General features: G+C 42.2%; 1 pseudogene; it reads left to right on the forward strand.

Annotated features, from left to right (window-relative positions):
- Window positions 1–677: 677 nt before the first annotated feature.
- On the forward strand, window positions 678–13006 carry LOC148112849 (uncharacterized; annotated as a pseudogene).
- Window positions 13007–14102: the final 1096 nt, after the last annotated feature.

The raw sequence follows: 14102 nt of genomic DNA on the forward strand, positions 1-14102 counted from the left end.
TGAAAAAAGATTCTTAAAGGGTTTAAAACTCCCTTCCCTTTCCCCCCCCCAAAATCTTCAAGCCCCTGAGATCTTCAGCCGCTAAGTAAGGCTGGGGGTCTTATCTATAAATTTCTCATGTTGTTCTCACCTGGGCTGGTGTCACTGACCCAGCTCTGAAGCACTTCATCCTTTCTTCCTTCCTCCTGCACTTTGCTTGTTCTGATCTGTCGCAGCCTCGAGGCAGCTGCCATGGCTGCCATCCCCCGCCACTGATTTAGAGGTAAAGTGTTATTTGTCTTTAACTTTAAGATGTTTCCACATCATTCTTTCATTGCCACCCTCCTCACTTGCACTTTTCTTAATCTTGACTCTCGGATCATCAGCTGTGTGATGATGTGCTCTTAACTTCTTCTGCGCATGTCCAAGATGGCGGATCTAGTCTGAGACGCTCCCGGTAGATGGGGTGATTCTGGTAATTTTGGGAGGTTCCTGGGGCCAATTATCCATCATGGCCCCCAGTCCTTGTAAAGGGAATCTTTTCCCGACCCATTGAGGGGTTTTTCGCCCTCCAGAACATCGGGTCGAGGAAAAAAATGGCCGCTGAAGGCTCTGCGGGGTGACGGCGGTAGCGGCTTGACTGGCGGCGCTTTTCTCGCTCTCCGGCATGGACCGACGGCGGCGGCAGCTCTGCGGTGATGGCGGCGGTGGCGGCAATACGGTGGCTCCCCTGGATTCCTGGCTTCTCCAGGGCTTTTTTGAGGCTCCTGGGGACTCTGGAGTATGGTGGGAGCCATGGTGGAAGCGGCACCGGTGCTGGCAGTGGGCGCGGGGCTGTCGGTGGCCGCTGGACGATGGCGGAGGTGAGGGGGCAGCAGCTGGCTGCTACCGAAGAGGACGGTATGGTGAGAGGCTGCTGACTTCTATCTTGGAACCCTGGACCTGCTAGGGGGCAGCTTATTTCTGCTGGCCCATTTTCCTGCAGGAATCTGGAGGCCCCATTTGGAGACTGGGGCTGTAGACTGGGGATATGAAAGGACCAAATGCTGGAAGACCTGGAAGACCTGGGGAGTGGGAGAGGTTGGAGGATGGCCGGGGGTTGGCCTAGGGCTGCCTCGGGCCATTCCCCCCCCTCCCCCCCTTTTGTTGGCCTGTATAGGCCTTATCATGGTCATCACCTTTAAAGCGCTCCATGGCACAGGACCCGGGTACCTTCGAGACCGACTTCTGCCACCAATAGCCTCCCACCGGTCAGTTCGCTCCCACAGAGAGGGTCTCCTCAGGGTGCCATCAGCCAAGTTATGTCGGCTGGCGACACCCAGGGGGAGGGCCTTCTCTGTTGGAGCCCCAGCCCTGTGGAATGAACTGCCCCCGGAAATACGTAAGATCTCCAACCTCCGGGTGTTTCGCTGCGCACTGAAGACCCTGTTGTTCTGCCAGGCCGGGCTATCAATATAATAATTTTAAATTGGGGTATTTTAAATTTTTTGGGGTTTTAAACCGGCCAAATCTATTTAATTATTTTAATTTTTAATCATTGTTGTGTCTTGTGCTTTTAAATTGGTTGTACACTGCCCTGAGTCCTTCGGGAGAAAGGCGGTATAGAAATAAAATTATTATTATTATTATTATTATTATTATTATTATTATTATTATTATTATTATTATTATTTATTGGTTAATCTTTAGTGAGATTCACAGCCTTTGAGGCTGGTTAATAGCTCAGCAGCTCGAGTCCTAACCAAGGACCTAGGAACTGTTAAGGTATTGTCGGAGGATGTAAGCTGTTCCGAGTAAGGTGGTTTTTTGTAGAGTCAAAATGTTCAAGTCCGGCAAATTTAGGATTTCTAAATAGCGGGGTAGCCCTTTGGGTATTGCTCCGAGGGCTCCAATTACAATCGGGACAACACACGATTTCTTTTTCCACAGTCGCTCAACTTCAATTTGTAAGTCCCGGTACTTTGTGATTTTTTTCTTGCTGCTTATCTTCAATTCGTGCATCACCAGGTATTGCAATGTCAATGAACCATACTTTTTTCTTTTCAACTATTGTTATGTCAGGTGTGTTGTGGACCAAGTGCCTGTCAGTCTGAATCCTAAAGTCCCATAAGATCTTGAGTTTCTCATTCTCTAAAACTTTCTCAACCTGATGTTCCCAGTGGTTTTTGCTGTACTCAAATCCAAACTTCTGGCACAATTTCCAGTGAATGATTTTAGCAACACGGTCATGGCGTTGTAGGTAGTCAGTTTGTGAAATTTTGCTGCACCTACTGATCAGGTGGTCGACTGTCTCATCTTTCTCATTGCAGAGGTGGCATTTGCTGTTGGTGGTAACATGTTGAATTTTTGCCTTCATGCAGTTTGTGGCTAGGGCTTGTTCTTGAGCTGCCAAAATAAAGCTTTCAGTTTCTTTTTTCAGTACTCCTGATCTTAACCAGTTCCAAGTTAGTTTCTGGTCAGCTTTGCCTTCAATACTTTTCAAGTATTGGCCATGCAGAGCTTTGTGTTTCCAATTTTCAGCTCGCTGCTCAATTACTTCTTTCTTATATTCTGCTTTTGTTTTAGTTGTCTTTAAAAGGCCTCCTTTATTTACTTCCTTAATCATTGGTTCTTCACTTTTCTGGATGTAATCATTCAAGCTGCATTTTTCTTCTTCCACAGTCTGCTTTACTTGTAGGTGTCCTCGACCACCCTCTGCTCTTGGTAAATATAATCGGTCAACATCACTTTTAGGGTGCAAGGCATGATTCATTGTCATAAGCTTCCTTGTTTTTCTGTCCAAATTGTCTAACTCCATCTGGGTCCAGTCAATTATTCCTGCAGAGTATCTAATCACAGGTATAGCCCAGGTATTTATGGCTTTTATGATGTTTCCTCCACTCAATTTGGACATTAATATCTTACGAATTCGCCGAATGTACTTGGCTGAAGTTAATTCCTTGACTTTATTATGCATTAAGTCAGAGGCTTCTAAAATCCCCAAGTACTTGTAGCCTTCTTCTGATTTTACTGCCTTTATCATTTCTTCATTCTCTAGTTCTATTCCATCCTCTTTTATGATCTTGCCTGCTTATTATTATTATTATTATTATTATTATTATTATTATTATTAACCATTTTTTGACAGTGGGAATAGGGTCCCATTCTTTTAGAGGTAGCCCAATCACACTAATGGTCATCAGATTGGTTATGTTGGAAACAGCTAGGCGACTTCTCTATTCTGAACATATGAGGTTCATTTTTGAAATACCACTTTCCGCTTCTGCTGAATTTACAGCAATTGTTCTGACAATATCTTTAGCTTTTTTAATACTGTCAGGAATTGCATAGTTCTTGGGATCTTTTAAAACATTTTCTACAAAATCTCTATAATTGTTCATATTAATTTCGTAATTAAAAATGTCAGTAAATTCAAGCAATTTTTCTTCGGCTTCTGGCTATGGGACTACTACTTTTTCAATATTCCAGTAATCTGGCTCCAAAAAATTGAGAAATTGTTATTTATTCATGTCTTGCAATTGGCTACCTGTCTTTAAATGTTCACAATCCATTAGTCTTTTCTTCAGATTGGTTATGATGCTTTTCAAAAGTCTTTCCTGAGGAAGTCCAACAAATTGATGATTTTGTATAAATTTTATATTTTTTTTTATTGAAAAAGTTTTATTGATGAGAAAAAAACACAGTTTTCCCACAACCCTCCCACCCAACCCCCCCTCCCCCTCCCCGGCTTCCCAGAGCAGAACACAAGGTATTTCTATTAACTTTTAACAATAAACTAAATTGCTTAACCAACCATTAAACTAACACCCCCTAAAAAAAAAATTCTTAACCCCCCATAGATAAAACCCTACTTCTTAAACATAATACTTCTAATATCACTCATATAACGCTTGTACAGTTAAAAAAAAATCATTCATAAGCTATTTGATATTTTTTAGTCTGATACTTATTTTGAATATAATCAATCCATCTTCTCCAGTCCTGTATATACCTTTCTTGTGTATGATCCTTCAAATATGCTGAAATTTTAGCCATTTCAGCTAAATTAGTTACTTTCAATATCCAGTCATCAATAGTAGGCAAAAAGTCCTTCTTCCAATGTTGTGCTATCAACAATCTTGCTGCTGTTATCAAGTTCAAAATCAGTTTAGTCTCTACAACTGTACAGTCCGTAGTTATACCCAGTAGAAACAAATGCGGAGTAAATTTCAATCTTTTTTTAAAAATATTCTGCATCACCCACCAAATCTTTATCCAAAATGCTTTGATTTTTTTACAAGTCCACCATATATGATAATAAGTTGCATCATCACAGTCACATCTCCAACATTTAGCTTGCACATTAGGATACATACATGATAATTTTTTTGGATCTAAATGCCATCTATAAAACATTTTATAAAAGTTTTCTCTTAAATTTTGTGCTTGTGTAAATTTCACATTTCTAGTCCAAATCTTTTCCCAAGTCTCCATCATCACTGGCTCTTGAAAATTTTGCACCCATTTAATCATGCAATCTTTAACCAGTTCCATCTCAGAGTCTATTTCCAATAAGGCATTATACAGCCTTTTGATATGCATTTGTTTTTGATCTCTAATTTGTTTTACCAAATTTTCCTCATTTTGCACAAAGCCAGTTTTTTGATCTTCCTTCCATCTAGCTTGAAGCTGACCGTACTGAAACCATGTGTAAATTATACCTTCTTCTCTCAATATATCTAAAGATTTCAAATACATTACCCCCCTTTCCATAATAAGAAGCTCTTTATAAGTAATCACCTCCTGTTTTTGTTCTATACTTATATTTTCTATTGCATGTCTAGGATTTGCCCATACAGGTATCTTATAATTTAACTTATATTGATATTTTTTCCAAACCCTCAACAAAGCATTTCTAAGTATATGGGCCTTAAATACTTTATCCACTTTTTTGTCATATAACAAATAGGCATGCCATCCATATAGTAAATCATAACCTTCCAGATTCAAAATTCTCCCCTCAGTTAAATTAAACCAGTCACTAATTTGTGATAAGACCGCTGCTTCGTAATATAATCTTAAATTAGGCATTTTGAGACCTCCCCCTTTCACGTATATCTTGTATAATTTTCATCTTTATTCTGGTTTTTTCCCCAGCCCAAATAAAAGTATTAACACCTTTCTACCATTCTCTCAAATTTTCATCTTTCTTAAGCACAGGTATCATTTGGAACAAGAATAAGAATCTAGGTAACACATTCATTTTAATTGCTGCAATTTTTCCCAATAAAGACAGCTGTAATTTTTTCCAATTCTCCATATCCTTCTGTACCTTCTGCCAGAGATCCTCATAGTTATTTTTGTATAATTTTGTATTTGAAGCTGCTATATACACTCCTAGATATTTAACCTTTTTAGCTATTTCAAACCCTGTTATTCTTGCTAGTTCATCTCTTTCAAGTACAGACATATTTTTAGTTATCATCTTTGTCTTATGTGAGTTAACTTTAAATCCTGATACTTTCCCGTATTGATCAATTATATCCAATATATATGGAGCCGACTCTATAGGTTGAGATAAGGTAACAACCAAGTCATCTGCAAATGCTCTTAATCTATAATCTTGATGTCTAATTACAATACCCTTCAATTTTTCTGAATCACGTATCTTGTTCAATAGTACCTCCAAAGTCAAAATAAATAGTAGTGGGGACAGAGGACACCCCTGCCTTGTTCATTTCTCAATTCTAAAAACCTCTGTTAAACCTCCATTGACTATTATCTGTGCTGTTTGCTGCTGATATATCGCTCTAATTGATTGTGTAAAATACTCTCCAAAATGCATTTTCTCTATTATTTTAAACAAAAATTGCCAGTTCAAACGATCAAATGCCTTCTCTGCATCCAAAAATATAAACGCTGCGGGGACTTGGTTATTTTTTTCCAAATATTCCAGTAGGTTTACAATCTGTCTAACATTATATTTCATTTGTCTCCCTTTTATAAACCCTGATTGGTCATTATGAATTATTTGTTGCATAACTGGCATTAATCTATTGGCTAATATCTTAGCAAAAATCTTATAGTCGGTATTCAAAAGTGAGATTGGCCTAAAATTCTCAGGTTTGATGGAGTTTTGATCCTCCTTTGGAATTAGTGAGACAAAAGCTGTTTTCCAAGAAGGTGGTACTCCTCCTCCTACCTGTATTTTATTAAATAAAATTTTAAGTGGTTCTAGCATTTCAGATTGTAAATGTTTATAATAAACAGCTGTTAGTCCGTCTGTTCCCGGACCTTACCTATTTTTAATTGTTTAATTACCCCAACAATTTCCTCAGAAGTTATTGGCTGGTTCAATCTTTCTCTCTGTTCCAGGGTTAATTCGGGAATATCTATCTTTAAATATCTATCAATATCAACATCTTGAATTGAATCTTTAGCATATAGCTTTGTATAGAAATCCAAAAAAGTCTTTTTTATTAAATTCTGTTGGTAAATCTCCTTACCTCTAAATTCTATCTTGTCTATAGTACGTGATTTTTGCTTTTTTCTCATCGTGTAAGCCAGCCATCTCCCAGGTTTATTGGCATTACAGAATGTATTATGTCTGGCATATTGTATGCTGGTTGCTACTTGTCCAGCCATTAACATATTAAATTGCTCTCTTAGAATGTTTATCATATCTTTTGCCTTTTTATCTCCCGGATTAATTATAAGCAATTGTTCTTTCTTTTTAATTTCCTCCTCTATCTCTTTCCATCTGTTTTGTTGTTTTGATCTATATTTATTATTCAAAAAAATTAATGTTCCCCTCATATATGCCTTACTTGCATCCCATACCATTTCCATCGAGGTACCTTTATTCATATTGTTAACAAAAAATTCTTTCATTTGTTTTTTAAGTTCATTCAAGTTATCTTCATATCTAAATAAATTCTCATTTAACCTCCAAGACCTCCTTTCCCCTCTTTCCTGTTCTAATTCCACCCAAACCAGGCTATAATCAGTTAAAGTTCTTGGACATATCTTCGTCTTCTTCACCCTAGAAAAAAGATCATTTGTGGTTAATATAAAATCAATCCTAGAAAAAGATTGATGCCTATCTGAAAAAAAAGTAAAATCACTTTCCAATACGTTCCTTTCTCTCCAAATGTCTCTTAGCTCCATATCCTTCAAAATATCAAAAAAAGATTTAGGCAACTTAGCACGCATGGATATCTTGGATAAACTTTTTTTATCTTTCTGGGTATTTATTACCCCATTCCAATCACCCATTAAAAGTAAAGATCTGTAATCCCATTGTAGTATTTTAGTATGTAAAAATTTAAAAAAATTGTCTTGCTGTTGGTTAGGTGCATATATTCCAATTACAAGCAGCTTCCCGCTCTGTGTTGTTAATTCAATTGCGATATATCTACCTTGAGTGTCAGCCTCAATTAAATTGGCCGGTAGGCCTCTTTTAACATATATAACTAGGCCATTTTTCTTTTCTGGTGCTGATGCCACAAAGTGTGTACCTAATTTCAAATTTATCAAGTACTTTTGATCTGAAAATTTAATATGCGTTTCTTGCAAACAAATAACATCATTCTGAAATTGCTTCAAGTAGTGAAATATTTTCTTTCTTTTTTGTGGAGAATTTAAACCATTGACATTCCAAGATAAAAATTTATTTGCCATCTCTAGGCCCTCCAAGCTTTGAAAGCATCAACCGAACCTCCTCCGCCATTTTGGACTTTGGTCTAGCTCCTCCCACTGCTTGTGTTTTTTGGGCTTGTTGGGTTGAATCTTGAGGTTGTTGTGCCAGATGCTGTTTGTAAGTGGCTCTTGTCAATTGTTGTTCTCTTGGCATCTCTATCTTCTTTAATGGCTCAAGGGTTGGTGGTGGACCCCCACTCAGCAATAAGTCTTCTTCCAAATTAGCTCCTCCAGCTAAAGCTTGAGCATAGGTTTGTACTTGCCCTCCATCTTTCTCTTGTTGTATCATTTCCAATTGCTTGCTAGCACCCCCTGGTGAGGGTGGCCGTCCAGCCTTTAAGACAATGGCGTAAAAGTCTTTTGCCTTTCCAACTGTGTTTAAAAGATGTCTTTGCCCAGCATATGTCACTATTATCCCAAATGGGACATCCCATCTGTACTGGAGCTGTTGGTTTCTTAATTCATTCACCAAAAAACCAAACTGCTTTCTGTCTCTTAACATTTTAGGAGGAAGCTCCTTCAAAACCACCAACTCTTGTCCATCCACTTGAATCTTGTTTTTGTAAGAAGCTTGCAGGATATCATTTCTAATTCTCCTTGTTGTGAAATAAATCACCACATCTCTTGGTAGCTGCCTTTGTTTTGCCAGCCAAGAGTTAACCCTATAGATTTTGTCCATTTGAATTGCCACATCTTCTGGCCTTTCTGAAATCAGCTCTGCTAAAGCATTGGAGCAAATAACCTTTAAATTTTCACCATTCTTTTCTTTCAAACCTCTCAGTCTCAGGGCAAATTCCATTGATCTGTATTGTAGCATGACCATTTCATCATCCACTTTCTCTGTTTGTATCATAACCTCTCCTAATTTAGTTGCTAGCTCCAAATTAGCTTCATCAACTTCCCGTACTCTCTTCTCAATCTTTAACATATGATTAGCCAGACCTGAAACTGCAAAAACAATGTCATCTCTTATTGCATCATGTTTTTCCTCCACCACATCTTTAATTTTCTTTAACTCCTCCGAAAATTCTTTCATCATTTCTGCCTGATTGTTCAGGGCACCCATTATAAATTCTTTAAGGTCTTGTGACTGTGTGTCAGCTGGAAGTTGTTGCTTTTGAGTCACTACAGGGGAACCTCCTCCCCCTTTAGAAGTTGGTGGCTTTAATTGTTAGCAGCCATTTTATTTTAAAATGAATTTTTCCTTTTACAGCCACAAAGTCTTATAAACAGTCTTGCAATATTTATTTCAAAGTTTTTCAGAATAAACAATCCTCTCTCCAGTCTTTTCTCAGTCCCCAGCAATTTTCTCTTCAAGCGGAAGACTCTTAACAAACAGTTTCCCTTTAACTTTCACTTTCCCTTCCACCCATAACAAAGGCTTCCTCTCCAGCCTCCAGCTCAAGAAAGTTCCATTTGCAACAATGTATTCACGGAGTTAAGCTCTGTTTCTTTTAAAAAGCTTGCACTCTTGCTTCCGCTCTGTCTGCCTTGTTAGAAATCATTGAAACTCACTGTTTGCCGGCAGAATTGGATGCGACGTCTGGCTCTGGCTAGCAGAGGCACCAGTGATCCGGAGCAATGGGAGGGCTGAACTGGGGAGCTCTCACCCTCCGAGTCCCTGGGATTAATCCAGGGACTTTCGGGGAGCTCTACCCACCCCCTCCGACTCTCCTCTCCTTCTTTGCCCGAAGGAGAGTTTTTTCAAACCGCCGGACAGCAGTTTAACGCTGTCAGGGTGGTTTTAACAGATCGGGTGGCTGGCGGTCAATGGAGACCGTCCTCAACGTCCGCGGAGCCACCGGAAGTCCTAAATTTTATATTTTTGAAAGCTTCTGAAGCAATTACTCCATCAACTTTTTTTTCGTATTGACCCTTTCCCTGTCTAAGCATTTCAAATGCTTTAATTGATCTTAGCACAAGTTTTTCGGCCTTTATTATGTCTGTATTTCTTCCTTGCAGTGCATTTGACAGAAGAGAAATTTTGTTTAGAATATTGATTATCAATGCCAAATCATTTATAAAAAATATATTTTTAAGATGGGCTGTCAGCCTCCGCCTTTATATTGCTTACTTGCTTGGCTGCCATTGTAATGGGGGGAGGGGTGAACTGTCTGGGTGTCTGGGGGGGGGAATGAGCTGGTGGAGTAAATGGGAGAAGGTTTTCCTCAGCATGTCTCTGCAGCTGGGAGGCGCGCTGATAACCACTCAAGGTCAACTGTCATGGCATACCAGGAGGATGGAGCCATCGGAAGCTGCACCCCTCATGACCTCTTGGGGGGATGTGGATTGGATAATCCTGACTGGACGATTGGGGGAAGGGTTTTAAGGATGCTTTCTATATGTGATTTTCGCGCCTATTGCCTCAGACCTTGCTTTTCTTTGGTTGCATTCAGTTCATACTCAGTAAAAGTACCTTTCTCTATGAAAATGGAATCGGGATTTTTCTTTCTTGAGTGTTGAAAGGAGGCATACCTGACATTAAGCAAGGTTTGCAATTAACAGCCATCCCGGAAAATTACCGTGGGGGCTGAGCAAAGAATGTCTGACCAAGACAGCGACCAGGAGGATATGGGAGCTGCTGGTTCCACGACTTCTCCGTCACACCCCGGCTGGGAGGCTTTGGAATGGATGGCTGATTTACAGCTTGAGGAAAAGGCGGAGAGAGCCAAATGGTCGCTGGGTGTGGGGAGGATACCGGAGCTGGAGAAGACCCCCCCCCCAAGGAGTAACAACTACCAGACACCGAGGCGGAGATGCTGCCTGGCAGGAAGAGCAAAAAGAAAATCTTCTGATCACCCAGGCTTTGCAATTACTGAGAGAGGCTTGTGAGAGTCATAGAGCCTGTGAAAAGTATGGGTTGCCTGCCAGGGGAGAGGATGAATGCCCTGGGAGTGAAATGGAGGCTGCTGCTTGTGTGGAAGAGAGAGCCCAAGTCCGGGAAGAGGCAGCTCAGACCTCTGGAACTCAAATGGCTGCTGCAATCCAGGGATCCCCTGCTGGACAGGCCTTGCCATGGAGGCATAAAAAGCCCAAAATTCCCTTGCTATCAGTAAGATACGGGGGAGATCCGAAAGGACTGGGATTCTTTTTAACCCAAGTGTGGAACCACATGCAAGACTGGGGGGAGAATTTCCCCTCAGATGCCACATGCATGAGGTGTGTTATCAGGGCCCTGGAGGGGGTGGCAGTTGAGTGGATGGTGGGACTCCATAATGAAGATTCCCCTCTGATGAGAAATTATGACTAGTTCATGGCAGCCCTCAGAACGCGCTTTGAGGACCCATTAGCTGAGCGAAGGGCAAGAATTACAATGAAGTCCATACATCAGGGGCGGAGATCAGTAGTGGAGTACACCCAGGAGTTCCGCGAGCTGGTGCCCTACATGAGAGGGTGGTCAGAAGTAGCCCTGCTGGAAAGCTATAAGGATGGCCTTAATGAGGATGTCTACAAGGATTGCTGCTCCCGAGGGACCCCTAGGGATCTGCAAAGTTGATATATGCTGGCAGCTGACGTGGAGATAGACTTGGCCAGATATTGTTTCTGCAGTGGGTGCACCTGGAGCCAATCACCCTCCTCATCCCAGAAGGGGGCTCCAAAGACCGCAATGGAACCTGCAATCTCCAAGCCGAAGTCCACTGCATGCTTCAAACGTGGAAAGGAGGGGCACTAAGTGGCTGAGTGTTTCTCTAAGCCTGTACCCAAGGCAACCCCTAGTGGAGGGAAGAGAGCCAACAAAATGCTTGCAAAACCCCACTAAACCGCCCTAAAAGGGATAGAAGTCATTGAGTTCACTCCCCTGAAACAGGATGAGTTGGGAACTCTGACCTCGCCGATGACAGCAAAACCAAAACCAATTCCGACGAGGACCTCCTGGTAAGTCAGAATGGGGGACCCATGACCATTCCAGTAGAACTAAAGGTACCATCCACCGGGGCCCACGAGAAGATGCTAGCCCTTCTAGATTCGGGATGCACCAGGTGTGTCATCAGCCCTGAGATTGTGGAACAGATGGGTCTAAGACTAAAAACGATGAAAAGACCCATTGCATTCTGTCAACTAGACAGATCGGTAGCTTGGGGGGTCACCCCATTTTGTAACTGAACCGATTGAGATGAGGATGGGGGATCACCTAGAAACTCTGAGCTTTATTGTGGCCCCTGGCATGGAACGACCACTCCTACTTGGGCTACCCTGGCTCCGAAAATGGAACCCGCGCATAAATTAGAAGATGGGCATGTTGTGCATCTGCTCTAACCAGCAAGGGAAAAGAGGGGAGAACCCCTATTGTATGGCCAAAGTGGTGAGTGAGGGGGCGGCAACTGCAACGGAACACATTGTGGGGGAGGAAAAGATCCCAAAAGTGTATCGGGACCTCCGAGAGGGGTTTAGTGAGATGGCGTCAGATGTGCTGCCCCCCCACTAGCCTATAGACTGAAGTATATAAATCCTTCCTGGGGTAAAGCTCCCTAAACCAAAGATCTATCCCATGACCCCCCCCCCCTGGAAGTTGGGGGAACTACGAGTCTTTATTGATAAAAACCTAAAATGTGGCTTCATCCAACCGGCTAGGCCGCGGGTAGCCACCCCAGTGCTATTCCAGGAGAAGAAGGATGGGTCTTACCGCCTGGTGGTTGACTATAAGAACCTGAATGCTGTTTGCATAGAAAACATCTACCCACTGCCCCTCATGAAGGGCATGCTAGCCCATCTGGCCAAAGGAAAGATTTTTACTAAGCTGGACTTGCGGGAGGCATATTATAGAGTTTGAATTAAGGAAGGTGATGAATGGAAAATTGCTTTCAACTGCCCGCTGGGATGTTTTCAGTTTAGGGTGCTCCCTTTCAGACCACAAGGAGCCCCTGCAGTGTTCATGCAACTTATCAATGAAGTACTGCACGAGCACCTTTACAAGGGGGTCCTGGTCTACCTTGATGACATTCTTATTTACACCGAGACCATGGACGACCACGTAAAACTGGTGAGAGCCGTCCTGAAAAAACTTAGAGCTGCTGAACTGTATGCTAAGCTGTCAAAATGTGAGTTCCACCAAACTAAAATTGACTATCTGGGGTACCGCATTTCGCATGAGGGGATAGAAATTGATCCAGAAAAGGTCCAGGCCATGTTGGAATGGGCTCCCCCATGTACCCGCAAACAACTACAAAGCTTCCTGGGTTTTGCTAACTTCTATCGACAGTTCAACCCCTCATTCGCAAAAATTGCCTTACCGATTACTAACCTTCTGAAAACAAAAGGAGAGGAGAGGCCAAAGCCCTCCCAGCCTCTCAACTGGGACTATGAAATGTCAGAAACTGAAACGACTGTTTGCCGCCGAACCGGTCCCTGAAACATCCTGACATGGAGGCTCCATTTGTTGTTCAGGCTGACGCCAGCAATATGGCCGTCAGAGCGGTGTTACTCCAAGCAAATGCCGAGGGAAATTTGCAACCCTGTGCCTATACCTCTCAGAAATTATCTGAGACCGAGAGGAGATGGGCCATCTGGGAGAAAGAGGCTTTTGCTGTTCGTTGGGCACTGTTAATGTGGAGGCATTTCCTGGAAGGGGCAAAACACCCCTTTGAGGTGTGGACTGATCACAAAAACTTAGAAGTCTTAAAAACACCACGAAAAGTGTCGCCTAAGCAACACTGGGCCGAATACTTTAACCGATTTAAGTTCTCCCTGTGCTACCTTCCTGGAGGGAAGAACTTTATCGCACATGCCCTCTCGAGAGGGCAGATGCCCTCTCTGCCTCAATACAATTGTGTTCGAGAGGAAGTGATTCGTCCGGTTATCCCCTTGAAACAGCTGGCAGCACCAGTAATTACCAGAGCCCAGGCGAAAGGGGACCTAACCTTGTCTGGTGACTTGAGCAAGCAGTTAAAAGAAGCACTAAAAACTGACGAGTGGTTTTTAGCCCACTCCAATGAATGTACGCTTCGGGAGGGTCTCGCCTGGGTGGGAGCGAAACTGTATGTCCCCGCCAGCCTGAGGGGGGTAGTATTACAATATGCCCATGATGCTAAAATCGCTGGGCATTTGGTTTTGTGAAGACATTACATTTAGTTAAGTCACAATTCTGGTGGCCGGTGCTGAAGAAAGACATAGAAGCCTACATGGCGAGCTGCCCCGTATGTGCTTCAGCAAAGAAGCCTCCTGGGAAAACCCCTGGGTTACTTCAGAGTGTGGCCAGACCAGGAGCCCCATGGAAGGAGATCTCCATGGATTTTATTGTTGAGTTGCCTGAAAGTGGGGGGAATACAGTCATTTGGGTGGTTACTGATTTGTTTTCTAAACAAGTGCATTTTGTCCCATGTCCCAAGATCCCTTTGGCTAAAACTCTGGCTAAATTGTTTGTCCAACATGTGTATAGATTACACAGGGCTCCAGAGTGAATAATCTCGGACAGAGGGGTACAGTTTACCTCCCTCTTTTGGAAGGAG

This window comes from Pantherophis guttatus, chromosome 7 (assembly GCF_059756535.1).
Source record: "Pantherophis guttatus breed Tessera chromosome 7, ASM5975653v1, whole genome shotgun sequence".
NCBI classification, from domain to species: Eukaryota; Metazoa; Chordata; class Lepidosauria; order Squamata; family Colubridae; genus Pantherophis; species Pantherophis guttatus.